The sequence below is a fragment of the Crinia signifera genome, chromosome 5 (genome assembly GCF_055691185.1).
Source record: "Crinia signifera chromosome 5, ASM5569118v1, whole genome shotgun sequence".
In the NCBI taxonomy this organism is placed as follows: domain Eukaryota; kingdom Metazoa; phylum Chordata; class Amphibia; order Anura; family Myobatrachidae; genus Crinia; species Crinia signifera.
This window is the reverse complement of record NC_139221.1, coordinates 223,270,838-223,285,337: the sequence shown is the minus strand read 5'-3', so window position 1 is coordinate 223,285,337 and position 14,500 is coordinate 223,270,838. Positions and strand designations below refer to the sequence as shown.

Below are 14,500 nucleotides of genomic sequence, written 5' to 3'. Positions count from 1 at the left end.
GCCCCACATGCAGTGCATATGGTTTTGCCTATTTTGAGAACAAATTTGTACTGCGATAATATCTGAATAAGGGCCTTTGTGTTGCTTTATGTTTTTTATGCAGGTTATGTATTTTTATGTTGCTAATGTTGTTTTATGTTGCTTTCTGTGGTGTTATTTTGGTCATTTTGCTTTCATTGAAGTTACTATTATGTATGTTAATTTATGATAATATATGTTAATTTATGATAATTTATGCGGTTTCAGATTTTTATGTTGTTTGTTTTGCTTTATGTTATTTTGTGTTGCTTCAAGTTTTTTTATGCAGTTTATGTAGTTTTAGGTTGTTTATGTTGCTTATGTTGCTTTATGTGGTGTTATGTTGGTCCTTTTGCTTTCAGAAAAATGACTACAATTTATGTTAATGTATGTTAATTTGTGTTAATTTATGTAAATTTATGATCATCTATGCGGTTTCCGATTTTTATGTTGTTTGTGTTGCTTTATGTTATTTTGTGTAGCTTCATGTGTTTTTATGCAGTTTATGTAGTTTTATGTTGCTTATGTGGCTTTATGTGGTGTTATTTAGGTCCTTTTGCTTTCAGAAAACTACTACAATCTATGTTAATCTATGTTAATCTATGTTAATGTATGTAAATTTATGTAAATTTATGTAAAATTATGTAAATTTGTGATAATTAATGCGGTTTCAGATTTTTATGTTGTTTGTGTTGCTTTATGTTATTTTGTGTTGCTTCATGTATTTTTATGCAGTTTACGTAGTTTTATGTTGCTTATGTGACTTTATGTGGTGTTATTTAGGTCATTTAGCTTTAATCGAAATTACTATAATTTATGTTAATTTATGTTAATTTATGTTAATTTATGATAATTTGTGATAATTAATTCGGTTGCAGATTTTTATGTTGTTTATGTTGTGTTATGGTTTTTGTGTTGATTTATGTTTTTTATGCAGGTTATGTAGTTTTATGTTGCTAATGTTGTTTTATTTTGCTTTATGTGGTGTTATGTTGGTCCTTTTGCTTTCATTAAACTTCCTACAATTTTTGTTAATTTATGTTAATGTATGTTAATTTACGTAAATGTATGATAATTTATGTGGTTTCAGATTTTTATGTTGTTTGTGTTGCTTTATGTTATTTTGTGTTGCTTCATGTATTTTTATACAGTTTACGTAGTTTTATGTTGCTTATGTGACTTTATGTGGTGTTATTTAGGTCATTTTGCTTTCATTGAAATTACTATAATTTATGTTAATTTATGTTAATTTATGTTAATTTATGATAATTTATGATAATTTATGCGGTTGCAGATTTTTATGTTGTTTATGTTTTGTTATGGTTTTTGTGTTGATTTATGTTTTTTTATGCAGGTTATGTAGTTTTATGTTGCTAATGTTGTTTTATTTTGCTTTATGTGGTGTTATGTTGGTCCTTTGGCTTTCATTAAACTTCCTTCAATTTATGTTAATTTATGTTAATGTATGTTAATTTATGTAAATTTATGATAATTTATGTGGTTTCAGATTTTTATGTTGTTTGTGTTGCTTTATGTTATTTTGTGTTGCTTTATGTATTTTTATGCAGTTTATGTAGTTTTATGTTGCTTATGTGACTTTATGTGGTGTTTTTTAGGTCATTTTGCTTTCATTGAAATTACTATAATTTATGTTAATTTATGATAATTTATGATAATTTATGATAATTTATGCGGTTGCATATTTTTATGTGGTTTATGTTGTGTTATGGTTTTTGTGTTGCTTTATGTTTTTTATGCAGGTTATGTAGATTTATGTTGCTAATGTTGTTTTATGTTGCTTTATGTGGTGTTATGTTGGTCCTTTTGCTTTCATTAAACAAACTACAATGTATGTTAATTTATGTTAATTTATGTTAATTTATGTTAATTTATGACAATTTATTATAATTTATGCGGTTTCAGATTTTTATGTTGTTTGTGTTACTGTATTTTTTTTGGCCCTTATTCAGATCTGATCACAGTACAAATTTGTTCTCAAAATGGGAAAACCATGTGCACAGCAGGTGGGGCAGATGTAACTTGTAAAGAGAGAGTTAGATTTGTGTGAGTTATTTTGTTTCTGTGCAGGATAAATACTGGCTGCATTATGTGTACACTGCAATTTAGATTTCAGTTTCAACACACCCCACCCAAATGTAACTCTCTCTGCACATGTTATCTCAGCCTTTTGGCTAAGATCAAGTGTAGTATCTGTTCTAATCAGTGGGTATGGACTGGCCTCTGGCAGAGAATAGAGAAAGGCTGGACTGAGTAGCTGCTCTGATGGGCGGAGGGTGTGGGACCCCTCTTTTTTGCCTGGGAGTGGTGAAAAGTCTGGCTGAGTACCTTCACCTCTGCCTTTGGTAGGAGGTGTTGTTTCCTTAAATCCACTGGTAAGAGGGGGGAGAAACACTAAGCCTAGTAGTTTGACTCTCTTGACGGGGTTCGTAGCCCCGGAAGGATGAGCCAGCGAAAGGCTCAGTCTAGTATCCATTCCCAAGGAGCGGAGAAAGGCTGGGACTGAGTAGATGGCTCCTGTTCTAGAGGTTCGTAGCCTCTGATGGGGAGACCGCGAAAGGCCCAGCTTGGGATCGGAGAAACACTGAGACTGACTAGATTGCTCTTCTGAGGGGGGTGCAGCCCCTAAGGGAGTCTTTCGAAAAGCCCAGTGGAGTACCCATTCCCATGCCAGGGGCTGGAAAGTGCCCTATGATGGGAGCAGAGAAAGACTTGGTCGGACGCTGATCGGTCGGCTGCTTGGAGTCCGAGGCTGCACTGTGCCCCCTGGGAAACTCGGGGGTGCCGAACATGCACGGGTGATCCCAAAATCACCATGCACTAGTATGGCACTAGCACTGCGCACTTCCCTCTAGGTTAGTGCTTCACGTCCTTACCTCGTCATTTTGGATGGGGTAGGACAATTTTTCACACCCCCACCCCGGCCCTCTGGCTGGGGTCCTCTTTATTATTTATTTCTCTTCTTCTCACGTTCATGCACTTTTCACGTTTTCTGTTTTCTGTAGTTTGTTACGTTTTTTTGGGTTGTGTGGTCGACCCTTACGGGCCTTCCATTTCCCCAACGTGCCAAAGCTCTCACCTTTTGGGGAGAGCTGCGGTCCCCCCGAGGCCGACCCTGAGCCGCAAGGTGGAAGGAAGTCCACTGAGGGTCTCTCCAAACCTTCGGGTGCGGAGGACCCACCGTCCTAACCCTTCCGGGGGTTGAGGAAAGAGGTTCTCTCTAAGCTTCGGTGAAGAGGACCCACCGTTCCCTATTTTCCCCTCTTCGGCCTTATGGTTGAGAGGGGTTAAGGGAAAAACGGGGCCCGTCTCCTTCGGGAGATAAGCCCATTCGATAGCACGGCCCCCTTTGCACATGTTTAGGCACAACACTGGTGGTAGGGAGCACACCTCGGTCTCCTGAGTTTCTTCAAACTCATCTGCCCCACATGCAGTGCATATGGTTTTGCCTATTTTGAGAACAAATTTGTACTGCGATAATATCTGAATAAGGGCCTTTGTGTTGCTTTATGTTTTTTATGCAGGTTATGTATTTTTATGTTGCTAATGTTGTTTTATGTTGCTTTCTGTGGTGTTATTTTGGTCATTTTGCTTTCATTGAAGTTACTATTATGTATGTTAATTTATGATAATATATGTTAATTTATGATAATTTATGCGGTTTCAGATTTTTATGTTGTTTGTTTTGCTTTATGTTATTTTGTGTTGCTTCAAGTTTTTTTATGCAGTTTATGTAGTTTTAGGTTGTTTATGTTGCTTATGTTGCTTTATGTGGTGTTATGTTGGTCCTTTTGCTTTCAGAAAAATGACTACAATTTATGTTAATGTATGTTAATTTGTGTTAATTTATGTAAATTTATGATCATCTATGTGGTTTCCGATTTTTATGTTGTTTGTGTTGCTTTATGTTATTTTGTGTAGCTTCATGTGTTTTTATGCAGTTTATGTAGTTTTATGTTGCTTATGTGGCTTTATGTGGTGTTATTTAGGTCCTTTTGCTTTCAGAAAACTACTACAATCTATGTTAATCTATGTTAATCTATGTTAATGTGTGTAAATTTATGTAAATTTATGTAAAATTATGTAAATTTGTGATAATTAATGCGGTTTCAGATTTTTATGTTGTTTGTGTTGCTTTATGTGATTTTGTGTTGCTTCATGTATTTGTATGCAGTTTACGTAGTTTTATGTTGCTTATGTGACTTTATGTGGTGTTATTTAGGTCATTTTGCTTTCATTGAAATTACTATAATTTATGTTAATTTATGTTAATTTATGAAAATGTATGATAATTTATGATAATTTATGCAGTTAAAGACTTTTATGTTGTTTATGTTGTGTTATGGTTTTTGTGTTGATTTATGTTTTTTATGCAGGTTATGTAGTTTTATGTTGCTAATGTTGTTTTATTTTGCTTTATGTGGTGTTATGTTGGTCCTTTTGCTTTCATTAAACTTCCTACAATTTATGTTAATGTATGTTAATTTATGTAAATTTATAATACTTTATGTGGTTTCAGATTTTTATGTTGTTTGTGTTGCTTTATGTTATTTTGTGTTGCTTTATGTATTTTTATGCAGTTTATGTAGTTTTATGTTGCTTATGTGACTTTATGTGGTGTTATTTAGGTCATTTTGCTTTCATTGAAATTACTATAATTTATGTTAATTTATGTTAATTTATGATAATTTATGATAATTTATGATAATTTATGTGGTTTCAGATTTTTATGTTGTTTGTGTTGCTTTATGTTATTTTGTGTTGCTTCATGTATTTTTATACAGTTTACGTAGTTTTATGTTGCTTATGTGACTTTATGTGGTGTTATTTAGGTCATTTTGCTTTCATTGAAATTACTATAATTTATGTTAATTTATGATAATTTATGATAATTTATGATAATTTATGCGGTTGCAGATTTTTATGTGGTTTATGTTGTGTTATGGTTTTTGTGTTGCTTTATGTTTTTTATGCAGGTTATGTAGTTTTATGTTGCTAATGTTGTTTTATGTTGCTTTATGTGGTGTTATGTTGGTCCTTTTGCTTTCATTAAGCTTACTACAATTTATGTTAATTTATGTTAATTTATGTTAATGTATGTTCATTTATGTTAATTTATGACAATTTATTATAATTTATGCGGTTTCAGATTTTTATGTTGTTTGTGTTACTGTATGTTTTTTTGGCCCTTATTCAGATCTGATCACAGTACAAATTTGTTCTCAAAATGGGAAAAACCATGTGCACAGCAGGTGGGGCAGATGTAACTTGTAAAGAGAGAGTTAGATTTGTGTGAGTTATTTTGTTTCTGTGCAGGATAAATACTGGCTGCATTATGTTTACACTGCAATTTAGATTTCAGTTTCAACACACCCCACCCAAATGTAACTCTCTCTGCACATGTTATCTCAGCCTTTTGGCTAAGATCAAGTGTAGTATCTGTTCTAATCAGTGGGTATGGACTGGCCTCTGGCAGAGAATAGAGAAAGGCTGGACTGAGTAGCTGCTCTGATGGGCGGAGGGTGTGGGACCCCTCTTTTTTGCCTGGGAGTGGTGAAAAGTCTGGCTGAGTACCTTCACCTCTGCCTTTGGTAGGAGGTGTTGTTTCCTTAAATCCACTGGTAAGAGGGGGGAGAAACACTAAGCCTAGTAGTTTGACTCTCTTGACGGTGTTCGTAGCCCCGGAAGGATGAGCTAGCGAAAGGCTCAGTCTAGTATCCATTCCCAAGGAGCGGAGAAAGGCTGGGACTGAGTAGATGGCTCCTGTTCTAGAGGTTCGTAGCCTCTGATGGGGAGACCGCGAAAGGCCCAGCTTGGGATCGGAGAAACACTGAGACTGAGTAGATTGCTCTTCTGAGGGGGGTGCAGCCCCTAAGGGAGTCTTTCGAAAAGCCCAGTGGAGTACCCATTCCCATGCCAGGGGCTGGAAAGTGCCCTATGATGGGAGCAGAGAAAGACTTGGTCGGACGCTGATCGGTCGGCTGCTTGGAGTCCGAGGCTGCACTGTGCCCCCTGGGAAACTCGGGGGTGCCGAACATGCACGGGTGATCCCAAAATCACCATGCACTAGTATGGCACTAGCACTGCGCACTTCCCTCTAGGTTAGTGCTTCACGTCCTTACCTCGTCATTTTGGATGGGGTAGGACAATTTTTCACACCCCCACCCCGGCCATCTGGCTGGGGTCCTCTTTATTATTTATTTCTCTTCTTCTCACATTCATGCACTTTTCACGTTTTCTGTTTTCTGTAGTTTGTTACGTTTTTTTGGGTTGTGTGGTCGACCCTTACGGGCCTTCCATTTCCCCAACGTGCCAAAGCTCTCGCCTTTTGGGGAGAGCTGCGGTCCCCCCGAGGCCGACCCTGAGCCGCAAGGTGGAAGGAAGTCCACTGAGGGTCTCTCCAAACCTTCGGGTGCGGAGGACCCACCGTCCTAACCCTTCCGGGGGTTGAGGAAAGAGGTTCTCTCTAAGCTTCGGTGAAGAGGACCCACCGTTCCCTATTTTCCCCTCTTCGGCCTTATGGTTGAGAGGGGTTAAGGAAAAAACGGGGCCCGTCTCCTTCGGGAGATAAGCCCATTCGATAGCACGGCCCCCTTTGCACATGTTTCGGCACAGCACTGGTGGTAGGGAGCACACCTCGGTCTCCTGAGTTTCTTCAAACTCATCTGCCCCACATGCAGTGCATATGGTTTTGCCTATTTTGAGAACAAATTTGTACTGCGATAATATCTGAATAAGGGCCTTTGTGTTGCTTTATGTTTTTTATGCAGGTTATGTATTTTTATGTTGCTAATGTTGTTTTATGTTGCTTTCTGTGGTGTTATTTTGGTCATTTTGCTTTCATTGAAGTTACTATTATGTATGTTAATTTATGATAATATATGTTAATTTATGATAATTTATGCGGTTTCAGATTTTTATGTTGTTTGTTTTGCTTTATGTTATTTTGTGTTGCTTCAAGTTTTTTTATGCAGTTTATGTAGTTTTAGGTTGTTTATGTTGCTTATGTTGCTTTATGTGGTGTTATGTTGGTCCTTTTGCTTTCAGAAAAATTACTACAATTTATGTTAATGTATGTTAATTTGTGTTAATTTATGTAAATTTATGATCATCTATGCGGTTTCCGATTTTTATGTTGTTTGTGTTGCTTTATGTTATTTTGTGTAGCTTCATGTGTTTTTATGCAGTTTATGTAGTTTTATTTTGCTTATGTGGCTTTATGTGGTGTTATTTAGGTCCTTTTGCTTTCAGAAAACTACTACAATCTATGTTAATCTATGTTAATCTATGTTAATTTATGTAAATTTATGTAAATTTATGTTAAATTATGTAAATTTGTGATAATTAATGCGGTTTCAGATTTTTATGTTGTTTGTGTTGCTTTATGTTATTTTGTGTTGCTTCATGTATTTTTATGCAGTTTACGTAGTTTTATGTTGCTTATGTGACTTTATGTGGTGTTATTTAGGTCATTTTGCTTTAATTGAAATTACTATAATTTATGTTAATTTATGTTAATTTATGATAATTTGTGATAATTTATTTGGTTGCAGATTTTTATGTTGTTTATGTTGTGTTATGGTTTTTGTGTTGATTTATGTTTTTTTATGCAGGTTATGTAGTTTTATGTTGCTAATGTTGTTTTATTTTGCTTTATGTGGTGTTATGTTGGTCCTTTTGCTTTCATTAAACTTCCTACAATTTTTGTTAATTTATGTTAATGTATGTTAATTTACGTAAATTTATGATAATTTATGTGGTTTCAGATTTTTATGTTGTTTGTGTTGCTTTATGTTATTTTGTGTTGCTTCATGTATTTTTATACAGTTTACGTAATTTTATGTTGCTTATGTGACTTTATGTGGTGTTATTTAGGTCATTTTGCTTTCATTGAAATTACTATAATTTATGTTAATTTATGTTAATTTATGTTAATTTATGATAATTTATGATAATTTATGCGGTTGCAGATTTTTATGTTGTTTATGTTTTGTTATGGTTTTTGTGTTGATTTATGTTTTTTTTATGCAGGTTATGTAGTTTTATGTTGCTAATGTTGTTTTATTTTGCTTTATGTGGTGTTATGTTGGTCCTTTGGCTTTCATTAAACTTCCTACAATTTATGTTAATTTATGTTAATGTATGTTAATTTATGTAAATTTATGATAATTTATGTGGTTTCATATTTTTATGTTGTTTGTGTTGCTTTATGTTATTTTGTGTTGCTTTATGTATTTTTATGCAGTTTATGTAGTTTTATGTTGCTTATGTGACTTTATGTGGTGTTATTTAGGTCATTTTGCTTTCATTGAAATTACTATAATTTATGTTCATTTATGTTAATTTATGATAATTTATGATAATTTATGCAGTTAAAGACTTTTATGTTGTTTATGTTGTGTTATGGTTTTTGTGTTGATTTATGTTTTTTATGCAGGTTATGTAGTTTTATGTTGCTAATGTTGTTTTATTTTGCTTTATGTGGTGTTATGTTGGTCCTTTTGCTTTCATTAAACTTCCTACAATTTATGTTAATGTATGTTAATTTATGTTAATGTATGTTAATTTATGTAAATTTATGCTAATTTATGCGGTTTCAGATTTTTATGTTGTTTGTGTTGCTTTATGTTATTTTGTGTTGCTTCATGTATTTTTATGCAGTTTATGTAGTTTTATGTTGCTTATGTGACTTTATGTGGTGTTATTAAGGTCATTTTGCTTTCATTGAAATTACTATGCACGTGTTTAGGCACAGCACTGGTGGTAGGGAGCACACCTCGGGCTCCTGAGTTTCTTCAAACTCATCTGCCCCACATGCAGTGCATATGGTTTTGCCTATTTTGAGAACAAATTTGTACTGCGATAATATCCGAATAAGGGCCTTTGTGTTGCTTTATGTTTTTTTATGCAGGTTATGTAGTTTTATGTTGCTAATGTTGTTTTATTTTGCTTTATGTGGTGTTATGTTGGTCCTTTTGCTTTCATTAAACTTCCTACAATTTCTGTTAATTTATGTTAATGTATGTTAATTTATGTAAATTTATGATAATGTATGTGGTTTCAGATTTTTATGTTGTTTGTGTTGCTTTATGTTATTTTGTGTTGCTTCATGTATTTTTATACAGTTTATGTAGTTTTATGTTGCTTATGTGACTTTATGTGGTGTTATTTAGGTCATTTTGCTTTCATTGAAATTACTATAATTTATGTTAATTTATGATAATTTATGATAATTTCTGATAATTTATGCGGTTGCATATTTTTATGTGGTTTATGTTGTGTTATGGTTTTTGTGTTGCTTTATGTTTTTTATGCAGGTTATGTAGTTTTATGTTGCTAATGTTGTTTTATGTTGCTTTATGTGGTGTTATGTTGCTCCTTTTGCTTTCATTAAACTTACTACAATTTATGTTAATTTATGTTAATTTATGTTAATGTATGTTCATTTATGTTAATTTCTGACAATTTATGATAATTTATTATAATTTATGCGGTTTCAGATTTTTATGTTGTTTGTGTTACTGTATGTTTTTTTGGCCCTTATTCAGATCTGATCACAGTACAAATTTGTTCTCAAAATGGGAAAAACCATGTGCACAGCAGGTGGGGCAGATGTAACTTGTAAAGAGAGAGTTAGATTTGTGTGAGTTATTTTGTTTCTGTGCAGGATAAATACTGGCTGCATTATGTTTACACTGCAATTTAGATTTCAGTTTCAACACACCCCACCCAAATGTAACTCTCTCTGCACATGTTATCTCAGCCTTTTGGCTAAGATCAAGTGTAGTATCTGTTATAATCAGTGGGTATGGACTGGCCTCTGGCAGAGAATAGAGAAAGGCTGGACTGAGTAGCTGCTCTGATGGGCGGAGGGTGTGGGACCCCTCTTTTTTGCCTGGGAGTGGTGAAAAGTCTGGCTGAGTACCTTCACCTCTGCCTTTGGTAGGAGGTGTTGTTTCCTTAAATCCACTGGTAAGAGGGGGGAGAAACATTAAGCCTAGTAGTTTGACTCTCTTGACGGGGTTCGTAGCCCCGGAAGGATGAGCTAGCGAAAGGCTCAGTCTAGTATCCATTCCCAAGGAGCGGAGAAAGGCTGGGACTGAGTAGATGGCTCCTGTTCTAGAGGTTCGTAGCCTCTGATGGGGAGACCGCGAAAGGCCCAGCTTGGTATCGGAGAAACACTGAGACTGAGTAGATTGCTCTTCTGAGGGGGGTGCAGCCCCTAAGGGAGTCTTTCGAAAAGCCCAGTGGAGTACCCATTCCCATGCCAGGGGCTGGAAAGTGCCCTATGATGGGAGCAGAGAAAGACTTGGTCGGACGCTGATCGGTCGGCTGCTTGGAGTCCGAGGCTGCACTGTGCCCCCTGGGAAACTCGGGGGTGCCGAACATGCACGGGTGATCCCAAAATCACCATGCACTAGTATGGCACTAGCACTGCGCACTTCCCTCTAGGTTAGTGCTTCACGTCCTTACCTCGTCATTTTGGATGGGGTAGGACAATTTTTCACACCCCCACCCCGGCCCTCTGGCTGGGGTCCTCTTTATTATTTATTTCTCTTCTTCTCACGTTCATGCACTTTTCACGTTTTCTGTTTTCTGTAGTTTGTTACGTTTTTTTGGGTTGTGTGGTCGACCCTTACGGGCCTTCCATTTCCCCAACGTGCCAAAGCTCTCACCTTTTGGGGAGAGCTGCGGTCCCCCCGAGGCCGACCCTGAGCCGTAAGGTGGAAGGAAGTCCACTGAGGGTCTCTCCAAACCTTCGGGTGCGGAGGACCCACCGTCCTAACCCTTCCGGGGGTTGAGGAAAGAGGTTCTCTCTAAGCTTCGGTGAAGAGGACCCACCGTTCCCTATTTTCCCCTCTTCGGCCTTATGGTTGAGAGGGGTTAAGGAAAAAACGGGGCCCGTCTCCTTCGGGAGATAAGCCCATTCGATAGCACGGCCCCCTTTGCACATGTTTAGGCACAGCACTGGTGGTAGGGAGCACACCTCGGTCTCCTGAGTTTCTTCAAACTCATCTGCCCCACATGCAGTGCATATGGTTTTGCCTATTTTGAGAACAAATTTGTACTGCGATAATATCTGAATAAGGGCCTTTGTGTTGCTTTATGTTTTTTATGCAGGTTATGTATTTTTATGTTGCTAATGTTGTTTTATGTTGCTTTCTGTGGTGTTATTTTGGTCATTTTGCTTTCATTGAAGTTACTATTATGTATGTTAATTTATGATAATATATGTTAATTTATGATAATTTATGCGGTTTCAGATTTTTATGTTGTTTGTTTTGCTTTATGTTATTTTGTGTTGCTTCAAGTTTTTTTATGCAGTTTATGTAGTTTTAGGTTGTTTATGTTGCTTATGTTGCTTTATGTGGTGTTATGTTGGTCCTTTTGCTTTCAGAAAAATTACTACAATTTATGTTAATGTATGTTAATTTGTGTTAATTTATGTAAATTTATGATCATCTATGCGGTTTCCGATTTTTATGTTGTTTGTGTTGCTTTATGTTATTTTGTGTAGGTTCATGTGTTTTTATGCAGTTTATGTAGTTTTATGTTGCTTATGTGGCTTTATGTGGTGTTATTTAGGTCCTTTTGCTTTCAGAAAACTACTACAATCTATGTTAATCTATGTTAATCTATGTTAATGTATGTAAATTTATGTAAATTTATGTAAAATTATGTAAATTTGTGATAATTAATGCGGTTTCAGATTTTTATGTTGTTTGTGTTGCTTTATGTTATTTTGTGTTGCTTCATGTATTTTTATGCAGTTTACGTAGTTTTATGTTGCTTATGTGACTTTATGTGGTGTTATTTAGGTCATTTTGCTTTAATTGAAATTACTATAATTTATGTTAATTTATGTTAATTTATGTTAATTTATGATAATTTGTGATAATTTATTCGGTTGCAGATTTTTATGTTGTTTATGTTGTGTTATGGTTTTTGTGTTGATTTATGTTTTTTTATGCAGGTTATGTAGTTTTATGTTGCTAATGTTGTTTTATTTTGCTTTATGTGGTGTTATGTTGGTCCTTTGGCTTTCATTAAACTTCCTACAATTTATGTTAATTTATGTTAATGTATGTTAATTTATGTAAATTTATGATAATTTATGTGGTTTCAGATTTTTATGTTGTTTGTGTTGCTTTATGTTATTTTGTGTTGCTTTATGTATTTTTATGCAGTTTATGTAGTTTTATGTTGCTTATGTGACTTTATGTGGTGTTATTTAGGTCATTTTGCTTTCATTGAAATTACTATAATTTATGTTCATTTATGTTAATTTATGATAATTTATGATAATTTATGCGGTTAAAGACTTTTATGTTGTTTATGTTGTGTTATGGTTTTTGTGTTGATTTATGTTTTTTATGCAGGTTATGTAGTTTTATGTTGCTAATGTTGTTTTATTTTGCTTTATGTGGTGTTATGTTGGTCCTTTTGCTTTCATTAAACTTCCTACAATTTATGTTAATGTATGTTAATTTATGTAAATTTATGTTAATTTATGATAATTTATGTGGTTTCAGATTTTTATGTTGTTTGTGTTGCTTTATGTTATTTTGTGTTGCTTCAAGTTTTTTTATGCAGTTTATGTAGTTTTAGGTTGTTTATGTTGCTTATGTTGCTTTATGTGGTGTTATGTTGGTCCTTTTGCTTTCAGAAAAATTACTACAATTTATGTTAATGTATGTTAATTTGTGTTAATTTATGTAAATTTATGATCATCTATGCGGTTTCCGATTTTTATGTTGTTTGTGTTGCTTTATGTTATTTTGTGTAGCTTCATGTGTTTTTATGCAGTTTATGTAGTTTTATGTTGCTTATGTGGCTTTATGTGGTGTTATTTAGGTCCTTTTGCTTTCAGAAAACTACTACAATCTATGTTAATCTATGTTAATCTATGTTAATGTATGTAAATTTATGTAAATTTATGTAAAATTATGTAAATTTGTGATAATTAATGCGGTTTCAGATTTTTATGTTGTTTGTGTTGCTTTATGTTATTTTGTGTTGCTTCATGTATTTTTATGCAGTTTACGTAGTTTTATGTTGCTTATGTGACTTTATGTGGTGTTATTTAGGTCATTTTGCTTTCATTGAAATTACTATAATTTATGTTACTTTATGTTAATTTATGTTAATTTATGAAAATTTATGATAATTTATGATAATTTATGCGGTTAAAGACTTTTATGTTGTTTATGTTGTGTTATGGTTTTTGTGTTGATTTATGTTTTTTATGCAGGTTATGTAGTTTTATGTTGCTAATGTTGTTTTATTTTGCTTCATGTGGTGTTATGTTGGTCCTTTTGCTTTCATTAAACTTCCTACAATTTATGTTAATGTATGTTAATTTATGTAAATTTATGATACTTTATGTGGTTTCAGATTTTTATGTTGTTTGTGTTGCTTTATGTTATTTTGTGTTGCTTCATGTATTTTTATACAGTTTACGTAGTTTTATGTTGCTTATGTGACTTTATGTGGTGTTATTTAGGTCATTTTGCTTTCATTAAAATTACTATAATTTATGTTAATTTATGTTAATTTATGTTAATTTATGTTAATTTATGATAATTTATGATAATTTATGCGGTTGCAGATTTTTATGTGGTTTATGTTGTGTTATGGTTTTTGTGTTGCTTTATGTTTTTTATGCAGGTTATGTAGTTTTATATTGCTAATGTTGTTTTATGTTGCTTTATGTGGTGTTATGTTGGTCCTTTGGCTTTCATTAAACTTCCTACAATTTATGTTAATTTATGTTAATGTATGTTAATTTATGTAAATTTATGATAATTTATGTGGTTTCAGATTTTTATGTTGTTTGTGTTGCTTTATGTTATTTTGTGTTGCTTTATGTATTTTTATGCAGTTTATGTAGTTTTATGTTGCTTATGTGACTTTATGTGGTGTTATTTAGGTCATTTTGCTTTCATTGAAATTACTATAATTTATGTTCATTTATGTTAATTTATGATAATTTATGATAATTTATGCGGTTGCAGATTTTTATGTTGTTTATGTTTTGTTATGGTTTTTGTGTTGATTTATGTTTTTTTATGCAGGTTATGTAGTTTTATGTTGCTAATGTTGTTTTATTTTGCTTTATGTGGTGTTATGTTGGTCCTTTTGCTTTCATTAAACTTCCTACAATTTCTGTTAATTTATGTTAATATATGTTAATTTATGTAAATGTATGCTAATTTATGCGGTTTCAGATTTTTATGTTGTTTGTGTTGCTTTATGTTATTTTGTGTTGCTTCATGTATTTTTATGCAGTTTATGTAGTTTTATGTTGCTTATGTGACTTTATGTGGTGTTATTAAGGTCATTTTGCTTTCATTGAAATTACTATGCACGTGTTTAGGCACAGCACTGGTGGTAGGGAGCACACCTCGGGCTCCTGAGTTTCTTCAAACTCATCTGCCCCACATGCAGTGCATATGGTTTTGCC

At 33.8% G+C, this 14,500-nt stretch overlaps 3 pseudogenes; all 3 read left to right on the top strand.

The window, feature by feature from the left end:
* The first annotated feature begins 2,190 nt into the window (after window positions 1–2,190).
* On the top strand, window positions 2,191–2,326 carry LOC146006182 (U2 spliceosomal RNA; annotated as a pseudogene).
* A 3,110-nt stretch (window positions 2,327–5,436) lies between these two features.
* On the top strand, window positions 5,437–5,572 carry LOC146006181 (U2 spliceosomal RNA; annotated as a pseudogene).
* A 4,215-nt stretch (window positions 5,573–9,787) lies between these two features.
* On the top strand, window positions 9,788–9,923 carry LOC146005884 (U2 spliceosomal RNA; annotated as a pseudogene).
* The last annotated feature ends 4,577 nt before the right edge of the window (window positions 9,924–14,500 follow it).